The sequence below is a fragment of the Heptranchias perlo genome, chromosome 26 (assembly GCF_035084215.1).
Source record: "Heptranchias perlo isolate sHepPer1 chromosome 26, sHepPer1.hap1, whole genome shotgun sequence".
Lineage (NCBI taxonomy): Eukaryota > Metazoa > Chordata > Chondrichthyes > Hexanchiformes > Hexanchidae > Heptranchias > Heptranchias perlo.
The window spans coordinates 18,010,446-18,023,621 of record NC_090350.1 but is presented as its reverse complement, the minus strand read 5'-3'; the positions used below and the strand labels follow the sequence as shown (position 1 = coordinate 18,023,621).

Sequence of the window (13,176 nt, the reverse complement as noted above, 5' to 3'; positions counted from 1 at the left end):
TTCCTCTGTACTGAAGAATGTTTGGATAGGCACAAGGACAATTCTTACAACAGCGTTTTAATATTCAGGTTTTTAAAATGTCCTGATTCAGAAAGAGTTTTTGAGAGCAGGTTCCACCTAATGAGGCATTATTCAATGGAACACTTATTTCCTTTCTATACACATATGGATCATAGAGGTTTTGCGTCATGAGCACATTTTTACTAGGGGTTGGGTTGATACTGATCCAAACTCATTTCGATTTGGACCTTTATAGCCAGAGTAGAGACCTTTGTCCAATTAGGCAAGGCTAGACGCAAAACCACTGGCAAGGCATTACCCCTCAAAAAGGGACCTTTTTATAAACATTCTGAAAGGAACAATAAATTGCTGACGTTACTGTATTGGTTTTGACTCTGTGTATACCACAAGCATTTTACAAAGCCATTTCTGGTGACAATTGTCTTATGTCCAATACTGTTAAGGAAACTGAACTCTGTGCAACTTTTCCCCTGCTGATTAGATACTTTTCAGTTATGTACTTTTACTTGGAGAAAGAGGAGGAAAACATTTCTAATATCACAAACCAGCATCCAAATAAAGTAGAACTGCACATTTCAGTAAGGTTTTGTCTTACCATTAACAAGGCACAATGATGATATTTCAGCCAATAGGAATGCTGCATTTCAATACCATCACATGTATAAATATGAATGCATCAACTGAACAGACGTGAACAGGGAAATTCACCTGAAGCCATGCACATTAACTGACACAACAGGCACTCATATTAGTGAGTTCTGACTGGTTCATTAATACCCATAAACAAGCAGTTTAGCTCAGCCTCAGATGATAGAGAAGAATGGACAGTAGGGAGTGATGCAACGCTTGATTAGGTGATAATTTATCAAAGGACTCATAAATCAACACATTAAACCTTGAGTAACTGACTAACTAGGAATATCTCCAAGAGGAGGAATTTTTAATTTTCTTGAATAATTTTTACTGCAAATGCAATGGAATGAGATACTCTAGTTTATGTCATGGCAGAATTCTTTATTGCAGTATAGAGCTGATCTTCCTGTCCCTTGCTTCCATGAAATGTCCATTGTCCCAGGTTCAAAGAGCATAGAAAGGAGGTAGAGGCCTAGTTTGCTGGGTATTGTCCCTTTCACTTTGCTCCTGAACTTTAAGGGCTTCGGCGTGGGGGAGCTGGGCTGCGTCTTCAGTCAAAGCAGGCCCACCACAACTTGTAAATGAGGCTGGATTTGAAGTTCCCTACCACCTGCCTCAATTTCTTTTGACATCTCAGACATTGAGAGAGCCAGTACAGGCGTGATGGGCCGAATGGCTTCCTTCTGTGCTGTGAAATTTCTATGGCGATAGGACAAGAAAAACCTGCCTCTATAAGCCAGTAATACTCTCAAAAGGTGTGTGCTGATCCAGGTTTTTAGCACCGCTATTGATTTTAGCAACCAGCTGTGCTTCATCTCATATCTTGTTCCAACTGAAGGCTCTCTTCCCACAGCCGCTTGCCAAAACGTCAGCGGATAGCTGTTTCCCAGAATATTAATGAAAGTCACTTCACTTGTGATCCCATTTATCCCAGAATTTAACCAATGTCCTTTGACCACAAAGCCTTCAAGACAGTCAATTTAATTAGTTCATGACTAAATTAAATCTAGTGAGATTTATTTTCTTATTAAAACCTTTTAGGCCATTTATTGATGTAGAACGTAATGGCGCGGAACAAGTCTACAGCTCCGCCAAGTTATTATGAGATAATTTTTTTATCCCAATAAAAAGAGTTTTATTTTGTAAGACATTTCCATTAACTTGAAGCCCCCTTCCTCTTACTGACTGAGTTGGAATACAGCACTCAAATTATATTGGCAAGTAGCAATTATGAGACAGTTTTTAAAAGGTTAGATAGATGTGTCTTGTATAGAATATATGTCCCTTCAAAGATCAAACATAAACTCACAGCGTACGTTATCTGTATGAGAAATAACCCAGATCCCTGATGTTCAATTTGTTTAAGTATCTAAATTCAAGGATGTTCTGCCTCTTCAAGACCAAAGTAATCAAATACTCATAACAGCAAGTAAGAATTCCAACAAACTGTCTCTTAATATTTATTGGTTTTATCAGAAATTCAGATTTCCAATATAAATATTAATTCAAAATTCTGTCTACGACAGGAAATTGCTTTGAGGAGATGTGATTTTCGGAAAAGCAATCTGTAGGAGTGAGTAAGTAGAGCAGGACGCCATGTATCGTGAAGCAGAGTTCAAATATTAACTTCCAGTACATTGCTGTAAATAAATTTCCTCCCATTCAGCCTGCACTTTCCCACCATGCTGAAACGAAACTTCCTCATTTTCCAGCTGGTTGCTTTCCTATTTTTCACAGCATTACAAATGCCAGATTAACATTCCAGAGTTTGATCTGATTCCCTAAATTTAAAAGGGTTGAGGACAAAGTGGCTCTCTCAGAGAGCGAGCATGAGCACTGTGTGTCGAATAGCCCCCATCTGTGCTGTGAAATTCTATGGGGTGGATTTTGGTCTCTGCCTGGGCAGACTCTGGTGAGGTGGATCAACAGCCCGATAGTGAACCTGTTCAATTTTTGTTCCGTTGGTTCTATAAAGGAAATGCAATACCTTTGCCAGATTATCACTGACTCAGAGAAGAACAAAATCTACACCAATTATTCTATCACAGTTAAAGATGAAAACCAGACCTTATGGCTAGCTAGGCTATGATGGTGAATTTAATTACTTACTGGACATGGCAAACATTCAAGAAAATCCTGCTGGCTGAGTTTCCCTTTAAGGATAAGCAACTATTTCAGAAAAAAATACAGCTAACTGAACAATAATGAACAAGTACAGTGTAGTGGAATTCAATTCGTGGAAGATGTATGGATTTTAAGGCAACAATCTGTTTCCCACAGATTATTAGAAATCTTTTTCGGAGGGTGTGAAACTGACCACGGAAAGAAATGAATGTCCGGTTAGTTTCAGGAGTGTCTGGTTAGCATTTAAACATGGTGCCTTCTAGCCACTCTCAACAAGGTTAATTACATTGCTATGACTAAATTTAATGATCTTTTTGAACTTTCTTAATCTACTTTATTGCTTGCGTAGACGGTAAGCGCCAGAGACTGGATGGGCCGAACGGCCATTTCCTGTGCTGTAGCTTCTATGTACTATGCACAAAGAATGGGAGGGAGGTTTCGCTCCAGATAAAACCTTGCTACAAAGGTATACTTATACTTAGTACATACAATTTAAACAGTAGGAAAGGTGCAATTTGCTGCTTTTTACAGTGAAAAAATGCCCATGAATGGTATACATCAGATAGCAAATGAACCCTTTAAAAATATATATCTACAATTACATTCAAAAAAGGAAGCTCCTTGGAAGAAGTCATGGTACTTTCTGGCTGTTACGTTTTTTTTTAAAAAAGTATTGCTTTAAAACTTTTTTGCAGTTACACGTAAATAGACAGACAGCTGGAGAGGCAGGCTGGGAAGAGAGAGCCAAATCAAAAGAAATATCGGAAAAAAAATCTCATATTGTTGTGCGCACTGCATTGGAGATCTATTATTGCCATCTTGATTACTCACAATTCATAAGACACAGTCATAAACCATGACATTCTGTTTCTAATATGCATGGTAGATTTTGAACTGGAAATACATCATATTTGTAGATTTTTTCTTTAAGCACAATAAAGTTGCTCTTTGATGTGCTTCAGGTTTTTGCTAAATTCAAAACCATACAGGGCCAAGAAAGCGTCAAAGCTTTTAGTTCCCTCCTCATTTCCTGTGAAGAACAAGGTTTCCATCGAAGTACTGAGGACCTGAAGGCATAATTGCTTTATATATTTTACAGTAAATATTTAAATTCAGGAAGAATCTGCTTAACCTGTGAATGAGAAGGCTAACCTTAACTTACAGAAAACATGAACAGCCCAGTCTGAAGCATGCACGAGTCAAATATGTATTGTAGAAGATAAATCATTCACCGCAAAAATGAGATCCTTGAACATGTGGTTTTCATGTTAACAGAGGGCATCAGAACCACTTTCTACAGAATTTCCGAGGGAGTGTCATGTTAACACATACAAAAAAAGATTGCAACAGGCTGCTCGTTTTACTGACTCACGTCATATCTCATCAGTTTAAATAGGCAAGACATTAATTTAGCTGTTTTTCAAGAGGATATGATTGAACAAGGGCCACTTAATGAACAAGAATGGTGGATGATGCATTTAATTAGTAAATCCAGAAATTTTCATCCAAAAGCACTTTTTCCTCAGACTAATTAATTTATTTCTTTTAAATGCCGATTAGATTTGAATGTGCTAAGAGCCTGGAACCATGTTGCTTAGCAACCACCCGCAAACATTAAAAACTATTAAGCAGTCATATTCTGACTGTTAATTAATCATTAGTTCCTGGATGTCACAATTCGATCACAGTATTCTAAAAAAAAAGACTTTTCCTTTACATTTCTTCCTGTATATTCTCCCGCTGTGTCCTCAGAGTGAAAATACACCAAGTATGGAAACATTAAATGATATTATCTTGCTACATATAGTAAACAACCTGCTACAGCTCATTAACTCACACATGCCATTTCCCACAAAGAGCCCCAAACATTGAAAATCACGAGATTGGGGATACTTGCTGCATCCCTATATATGGTGCACATCGCCTGACTGTTTTGTTTGATGCACTCTTATACCCATTCAAAAATCACTAGAACCATGACACGCCTTGTCCTACCCATTTGCTTGCCCTGCTTTGTTTTCCTTTCACTATGGTTACACATGTCATTCATTATTCCCGTCAATACAGTCAGAAGACCACCAGTGATCACTAAACCTTAGGCAGAGTCAATGTCTTGAGGAGAGGTGTGGGGGGAAAACATTGGGGGAAAAAACTGCGTATCTATCCAACTGAAAGTACAAGGGAGCTGGGAGGAGTTACTGAACTTGACAATGCAAGGAAGCTGGGAGGATTTACACCCAACCCAACAGCACAAGAGAGGTGGGAGGAGTTACTGAGCAAGTTACAGTGATTCATCTGGGATGCTTCAGTGATTGTGTCAGTTCAGACTGCATGCAGGTTACATCACCTCTTATCCATCAAATGACACAGTGGCCCCGATATTTTTGGGGAGGCGGGGAGGGAATGGGGAAGCACGTTAGCAGAGGGGGGAACCCTGAAATCCCTGGGACGCGGAGTTCCTGCCGAATTTAACCGTTGTTTCAACTGATACAGCATTGCCACCATCCAATCTCCAATGCACCTTTCTCCTGCCTCTCATACCCACTAACCAAAGCTGCTCACTGTTGGCAACCAGCATCGCAATGATTTTGGAATCAGACTGGCAACACTTTCTTAAGTTGATCAGTTCATATCACTTTGGACACCACCGCTATCTATTTCAGGTGAATCGATGGAACAGGTATTGTGACAAATAATTACCGCAAATAACCTCCACTCTTCAGTAACTTAAATGTCGGAGTCAGGGTTCAGTTCTAGGACCACTGCTCTTTTTCATTTATATTAATAACCTGGACTTGGGTATACAGGGCATAATTTCAAGGTTTGCAGATGACACGATACTTGGAAATGTAGCAAGCAGTGAAGAGGGTAGTAACAGACTTCAGGAGGACAAAGACAGACTTTCTTTCCCAGCGACGATAAAGGAACGGTGATATATTTCCAAGTCGGGATGGTGTGTGACTTGGAGGAGAACGTGCAGGTGGTGTTGTTTCCATGTGCCTGCTGCCCTTGTCTTTCTAGGTGGTAGAGATCGCGGGTTTGGGAGGTGCTGTCAAAGAAGCCTTGGCGAGTTGCTGCAGTGCATCCTGAGGATGGTACACACTGCAGCCACAGTGTACCGGTGGTGAAGGGAATGAATGTATAGAGTGGTGGATGGGGTCCCAATCAAGCAGACTGCTTTGTCCTGGATGGTGTCAGGCTTCTTGAATGTTGTTGGAGCTGCACTCATCCAGGCAAGTGGAGAGTATTCCATCACACTCCTGACTTGTGCCTTGTCGATGGTGGAAAGACTTTGGGGAGTCAGGAGGTGAGTCACTCGCTGCAGAATACCCAGCCTTTGACCTGCTCTTGTACCCACAGTATTTATATAGCTGGTCCAGTTAAGTTTCTGGTCAATGGTGACCCCCAGGATGTTGATGGTGGGGGATTCGGTGATGGTAGTGCAATTGAATGTCAAGGGGAGGTGGTTAGACTCTCTCTTGTTGGAGATGGTCATTGCCTGGCACTTGTCTGGCGCGAATGTTACTTGCCACTTATCAGCCCAAGCCTGGATGTTGTCCAGGTCTTGCTGCATGCGGGCACAGACTGCTTCATTATCTGAGGGGTTGCGAATGGAACTGAACACTCTGCAATCATCAGCGAACATCCCCATTTCTAACCTTATGATGGAGGGAAGGTCATTGATGAAGCAGCTGAAGATGGTTGGGCCTAGGACACTGCCCTGAGGAACTCTTGCAGCAATGCCCTGGGGCTGAGATGATTGGCCTCCAACAACCACTACCATCTTCCTTTGTGCTAGGTATGACTCCAGCCACTGGAGAGTTTTCCCCCTGATTCCCATTGACTTCAATTTTACTAGGGCTCCTTGGTGCCACACTTGGTTAAATGCTGCCTTGATGTCAAGGGCAGTCACTCTCACCTCACCTCTGGAATTCAGCTCTTTTGTCCATGTTTGGACCAACGCCAAGGTGTGTAGGTCTGGAGCCGAGTGGTCCTGGCGGAACCCAAACTGAGCATCGGTGAGCAGGATATTAGTGAGTAAGTGCCGCTTGATAGCACTGTCGACAACACCATCCATCACTTTGCTGATGATTGAGAGTAGACTGATGGGGTGGTAATTGGATGGATTGGATTTGTCCTGCTTTTTGTGGACAGGACATACCTGGGCAATTTTCCACATTGGCAGGTAAATGCCAGTTTTGTAGCTGTACTGGAACAGTTTGGCTAGAGGCGCGGCTAGTTCTGGAGCACAAGTCTTCAGCACTACAGCCTGGTGTTGTCGGGGCCCATAGCCTTTGCTGCATCCAGTGTACTCAGCCGTTTCTTGATATCACGTGGAGTGAATCGAATTGGCTGAAGACTGGCTTCTGTGATGGTGGGGATATTAGGAGGAGGCCGAGGTGGATCATCCACTCGGCACTTCTGGCTGAAAGTGGTTGCAAACGCTTCAGCCTTGTCTTTTGCACTCACGTGCTGTACTCCACCATCATTGAGGATGGGGATGTTCACAGAGCCTCCTCCTCCCGTTAGTTGTTAAATTGTCCACCACCATTCACGACTGGATGTGGCAGAACTGCGGAGCTTTGACCTGATCCGTTGGTTGTGGAATCGCGTTATTCTGTCTATAGCATTTTGCTTCCGCTGTTTAGCATGCATGTAGTCCTGAGTTGTAGCTTCACCAGGTTGGCACCTCATTTTTAGGTACGCCTGGTGCTGCTCCTGGCATGCTCTTCTACACTCCTCATTGAACCAGGGTTGATCCCCTGGCTTGTTGGTAATGGTAGAGTGAGGAATATGCCAGGCCATGAGGTTACAAATTGTGCTGGAATACAATTCTGCTGCTGCTGATGGCCCACAGTGCCTCATGGATGCCCAGTTTTGAGCTGCTAGATCTGTTCTGAATCTATCCCATGGTATGCTTGGCTTTATAAACAGAAGCATAGAGTACAAAAGCTTTACTAGAATGGTACTAGGGATGAGGGATTTCTCTTATGTGGAGAGACCGGAGAAGCTGGGATTGTTCTCCTTAAAGATTGAAGGTTAAGAGGAGATTTGATAGAGGTGTTCAAAATGATGAAGAGTTTTGATAGAGTCAATAAGGAGAAACTGTTTCCAGTGACAGAAGGTAACCAGAGGACACAGATTTAAGATAATTGGTAAAAGAATCAGAGGGGAGATGAGGAGAATTCTTTCTATGCATCACGCTGTTATGATCTGGAATGCACTGCCTGAAAGGGTGGTGGAAGCAGATTCAACAGTAACTTTAAAAATCGAATGGATAAATACTTGAAGGGAAAAATTTGCAGGGCTATAGGCAAAGAGAAGGGGAATGGGACTAATTGGATAGCTCTTTTTGTGTTGTATCATTCTATGATTCTAATAGGTTTAGATGAATGGAGGTGGGTGGAGGCTCGTGTGGAGTATAAATACTGGCATAGACCAGTTGGGCCGAATGGCCTCTGTCTCTGTAAATTTTATGTAATTCTATGTAAGGCAGCAGTATTATTCTATGTGATGCTCAATGCATTATTCTGCTTTTAAGCTGGTGCTATGAATCATTACTTAACAATGAGACTTTGTGGCCCTAAACAGAGTCACATAACATTTAGGCTTAGAATTTGTCAATACTGGCTGGAAATTCCCAACACTATGCCTTGTTGAAATTTGCAACTCATGCTCCAGGTTACAGATGGAGGAGCAGGCCCATGTGGAGGAAACGTCAGAGAATATTTCTAACTTTAAATAACCAATTTGGTGATTTCTTCTTTCCAGATTAATGCAATTTCTAATGCATTTATTTCATTATACGTGTTATTTCTGGCTATATTCACTCACCTGAGTGAAGAAATTGAGTGATTTGGTTGGTCGGTTTTGTGATACTTGCTAATTAGCTTTGAAAGTAAATCGAGGAATTTACTCATTTTTCTGGTGATTCTTTGTTCCTCACTGGTTCTTGTATGTTCAAATACAGTCAATTAGATGTTTAGTAACTTAACAGAGAAGTATTTATTTCAACCAATCAATCATTCAATCTTACCATATGGATGGGTAATGCTTTGAGCTGAATTCAGGTGGTGGTAAGGTGCTATAATTAGTCTCAGCACCCTTGAATATGCTGAAGCTTATCAGCCAAGCTTCTTGCTTCTGATTGCTACTCTGATACCATCCTCATCTCAGAGTAGCTGAGTTGACCCCACTTCTCCCTGTTTGAATAGCCTGCAGACATTTATTGTGTTCCAACCCTACATCCGAGCTTGCACACTCTGTCCTTCTGATTAGAATCATAGAAAATAGGAGCAGGAGTAGGCCATTCGGCCCTTCGAGCCTGCTTCGCCATTCAATATGATCATGGCTGATCCTCTATCTTAATACCTTATTCCCGCTCTCTCCCCATACCCCTTGATGCCTTGTGTGTCTAGAAATCTATCTAGCTCCTTCTTAAATATATTCAGTGACTTGGCCTCCATAGCCTTCTGTGGTAGAGAATTCCATTGGTTCACCACCCTCTGAGTGAAGAAATTTCTCTTCACCTCAGTCTTAAATGTCCTACCCCATATCCTAAGACTGTGACCCCTTGTTCTTGTTTATGTTCACACATAGGGAGTGGTTACTTGGGCAAGGTATTGGGAAGGTGGCCAGCACTTGTGGAACTGCATCCCAAGATGGTTCAAAGCCTTCAGGAGGAGGAAGAAGAGGGGAGAAAGGTGACAATAAAAAAGCCCAAAATTGCTGATTTTCCTGAACATCCTTTTAAAATAAAAGTGAATATTTAGCAGTAAGTCACTAAGTCGTTAATAATGCATGAGCTGAACTAAGGTCCCAGGCCCAGACCCTGGTGTCTAACCTGAATCAAGGAAGATTAGGCATAATGATGAGATTACTTTTTGCAAATAAAGCAACAGAATGGAATTGTTAAAACCTGGTTTTAAAACTACATGGAGTACTCGTTTGAAGCAGAAAACACACACCAGTCTGGAGAAAAATACAATACAAACACACACAAAAATGGAAATTGGGAGCTCATGTATTATTATTAGTATTACTCTATTACTCTGCCAAAAATGCTACACCTAAACAACAGGCTCATTTAAAAAAAAATGCATCTAAATACTCTATAGAGATCAAATTAAACAGAACAGGTTTATTCTGAAGTGTAGCACAGCCCTGTGACAATCAGTTACACAGGACCTTCATAGACAAAAAAGGGAGAAGCCTGGCAGGAACAGAGAAGAGGTGGACACAATCTAACAGAAATGCTCCTTGATCTTTAACACCATTCAAATTGAAGCCTTGTTGCAGATTTGCAGCAAATGGGTAAGAAAGGAGCTGTGTGCAGCTATTTGCTCTGACAGTAGTTCAACATTAAGGATGCCCATCTTTTGATGATGTGGAGATGCCGGTGATGGACTGGGGTTGACAATTGTAAACAATTTTACAACACCAAGTTATAGTCCAGCAATTTTATTTTAAATTCACAAGCTTTCGGAGGCTACCTCCTTCGTCAGGTGAACGATCGTTCACCTGACGAAGGAGGTAGCCTCCGAAAGCTTGTGAATTTAAAATAAAATTGCTGGACTATAACTTGGTGTTGTAAAATTGTTTACATCTTTTGATCTCAGAGATAGCACGGGACACCTCTGAATCAGCAGATTGACACCAAGCAGCCGGTTGTCAATCTCCTGTCATTTTCTGCCGAGAGGACTCTGCACATGGGTTCTTTAACCCTTAGAAGACTAGAACCCTCGTCGTCATTAGCTAGCACTGTGTTATATCTGGTCCTAGAACTGCTGTGGTCTTGTCAGAATAACTTGAGCAAACACTTTGTATTCTTAAAGTTTTGCTTCAGCAAATGTGACCAGGCCAGCCTTTCCTTTAATAATGCCCTATGTTAGTTCATTCTCAACTTGATGAAGCTAGGCGCAATCATTTTTTTTCACAATACATTTCTTTACAGACAAGTTTATGTTCACTCTCTTTCAGCCAATGCCACATGGAAGGCTTGTTGATAAAATGTAGGCCCATGGTATTAAAGGGAAAGTGCCAGAATGGGAAGCAAATTGATTAGAGGGCAGGAAACAGAGAGTCGTGGTTAATGGATTTTTTTTCCAGAGTGGAGTAATGCTTGGTTTTATAAATACAGGTACAAAAGCAAAGGGATAATGCTAAAAACCTATACAGATCATTGGATAGACCGCAGTAAGAATATTGCATACAATTTTGGGTGTGTTACTTTAGGAACGGTGTCAAGATCATGGAGAGGGTGCAGAAGAGATTCACGAAAAAGATATCCAAGATGACAGGCTTTAGTTATGAGGAGAGTCTGGAGAAAGAGGAGCTCTTTTCATTAGAACAAAGAAGATGTGAGTGTGACTTTGGTGCAGAAGGAATATTATTGTCCTGAGGAGGTTCATGTTGTCTGATAAACTGGGAGAATATTTAACAAACTTCTAACTCCCAGGATCAGCACAATCTTCCTCAGATTGAGGTCAGAAGTATAAACTTAGAATTAAACATGGGGAGGATGCGAGTCAGCAACCTCTGGTACAGTATGATGAACAGAAAAATCACAAAGGAGTTTCTAAATATAACATTCCGTGTTATTCGCATAATGAATAAACTCTTGTTATTCCAAATGTTTCCTCCACTGGTCTTGCCTGTGGCTGGACAACCTGCTTCTCGTCATCTACCTGCTACATGAAAACTGCCAGGAGCCTCTCTCCAGCATCCCAAGTGCAGGCAATTGGGACTAGCTTAGTGGTATAAACTGGGCGACATGGACATGTTGGGCCGAAGGGCCTGTTTCCATGTTGTAACTTCTATGATTCTATGATTCTATCTACTCCAAACAATCCCCCAGCATTTAAGTTGGGAATGTGAAGTCGGCAGAGTCGAGCTCCAACCTGCAGGACACCACTGATTGTCGCAATGTGTTGGTGCTCCAACGGTCTGTGCTTTTCACACCTTTCACACATGGGTTCATTGAGGGTCTTGTAGTATATTTTCTCTTTTGCAAGAGAAAAATGTAAAGGGTCCTACAAATATGGCCTGGCAAGAACCACCAAAACTTGCATAATGAGTAGTAGGAAGTATGAATCTCAGTTAAATCTGGGTGCGAACTCACAGTAATCCAGTTGGAATCCCTGACATTTTAACACCAGGTCTACTGGAGAGGAACTTATTTCTGGTTTAGCTGCTCAGATCTACGTGCAACTCCAGTAACAAAGGATGGAACATTCAACTTTGGCAGGAGTGTAAAACAGACAATATCAGATCAGCCGTCCATTATACATTGAAGTCAATGGAAAGGAAAAAATAGCCAGGGTGTGTAATGGGCAGATGATTCAATATTGCCCATTTTCACCAACACCGGCGAAAGATTAATTTGCATACCTTCATCATGGTGTCGCTTTGGGCAGCGTCCAACACTAGTGTCAAAAAGCCATCACTAACATTGTAAAAGTCTGAATTATATAGAATTACTTTCTGAGGTTAACCTCCCTACCAGATGTAGTTTTATTTTTGAGCGATATTGGCCAGAAAATTCCTCACAGCTTCTTCCGCTTCGCCGGCGTTACTTTCACATGCGTTAACAGGGTTTCTGTCGCAATTCCAGCAAAGAAATGCCAACAGAGCAGGAGGATCTCTGAGGAATTTCCTGGTCACTGTGTCGTTATACTAGTGATTTCACTCTGACATGATGCCTCACTCGCAGAGCTTCTTTGCTCCTTTGGGAACGTCCATTGGGAAGGCCATTCTAGCTGCTTAGTCATTCTGAATGTGTGAGGAGGGGGGCAGGGGTCTGAAAACTTTCAGGTGGACTGAGACTGGCAGAACTGTGGTTACGTATAGTGCAGGTCTCAGTAAAAAAAATTGCAATTAAAAAAAATTGCTTGGAAAATCACCGAACCCCAGAAATCTCAGTTACACCAATATCAGGAGATTTTGGGCCGCGCTGTACCTAAATTTTCGGTGTGGAACTACGCCAGCGTATTATTTGTTAAATCCAGGAAAGTTGCGTGAGCTGGTCATTTGTATGGGGCGGAGCAACGTAAATGAGTGGTGGTGGGTTTTGGCAAACAGATCTCGGAAGTGGCGAGGAAATTAGCGTGTACCAACGTTTCCATGTAAAACCAACTTAAAATTAGCCACAAGCAAATTTCCTTGGTTAAAGCAGCACAACACCACTCTTATGCTATAGTTACACTGAAACATTCTGGGAAATTCTAGGCCATTAATCTCAATGCATCAAAATGTGATAACATGAGAAACTTGAAAACCAACTTTGGCGGTCATTAAGATTTATTTACCTGAGTGAAAAAAGACAAAGTGTGTAACCTGGAATCGATTAGGAAATGTTTTAGCTTGGAAGACCAAGAGGCCAGACCAAAGACAGGCTCA

At 41.6% G+C, this 13,176-nt stretch overlaps 1 protein-coding gene across 1 annotated transcript in view; it reads right to left on the bottom strand.

Moving 5' to 3' along the window:
- The window catches only part of csmd2 (CUB and Sushi multiple domains 2), a 1,323,345-nt gene that overhangs the window by 408,813 nt on the left and 901,356 nt on the right, over window positions 1–13,176 (bottom strand). The window lies entirely within an intron of this gene.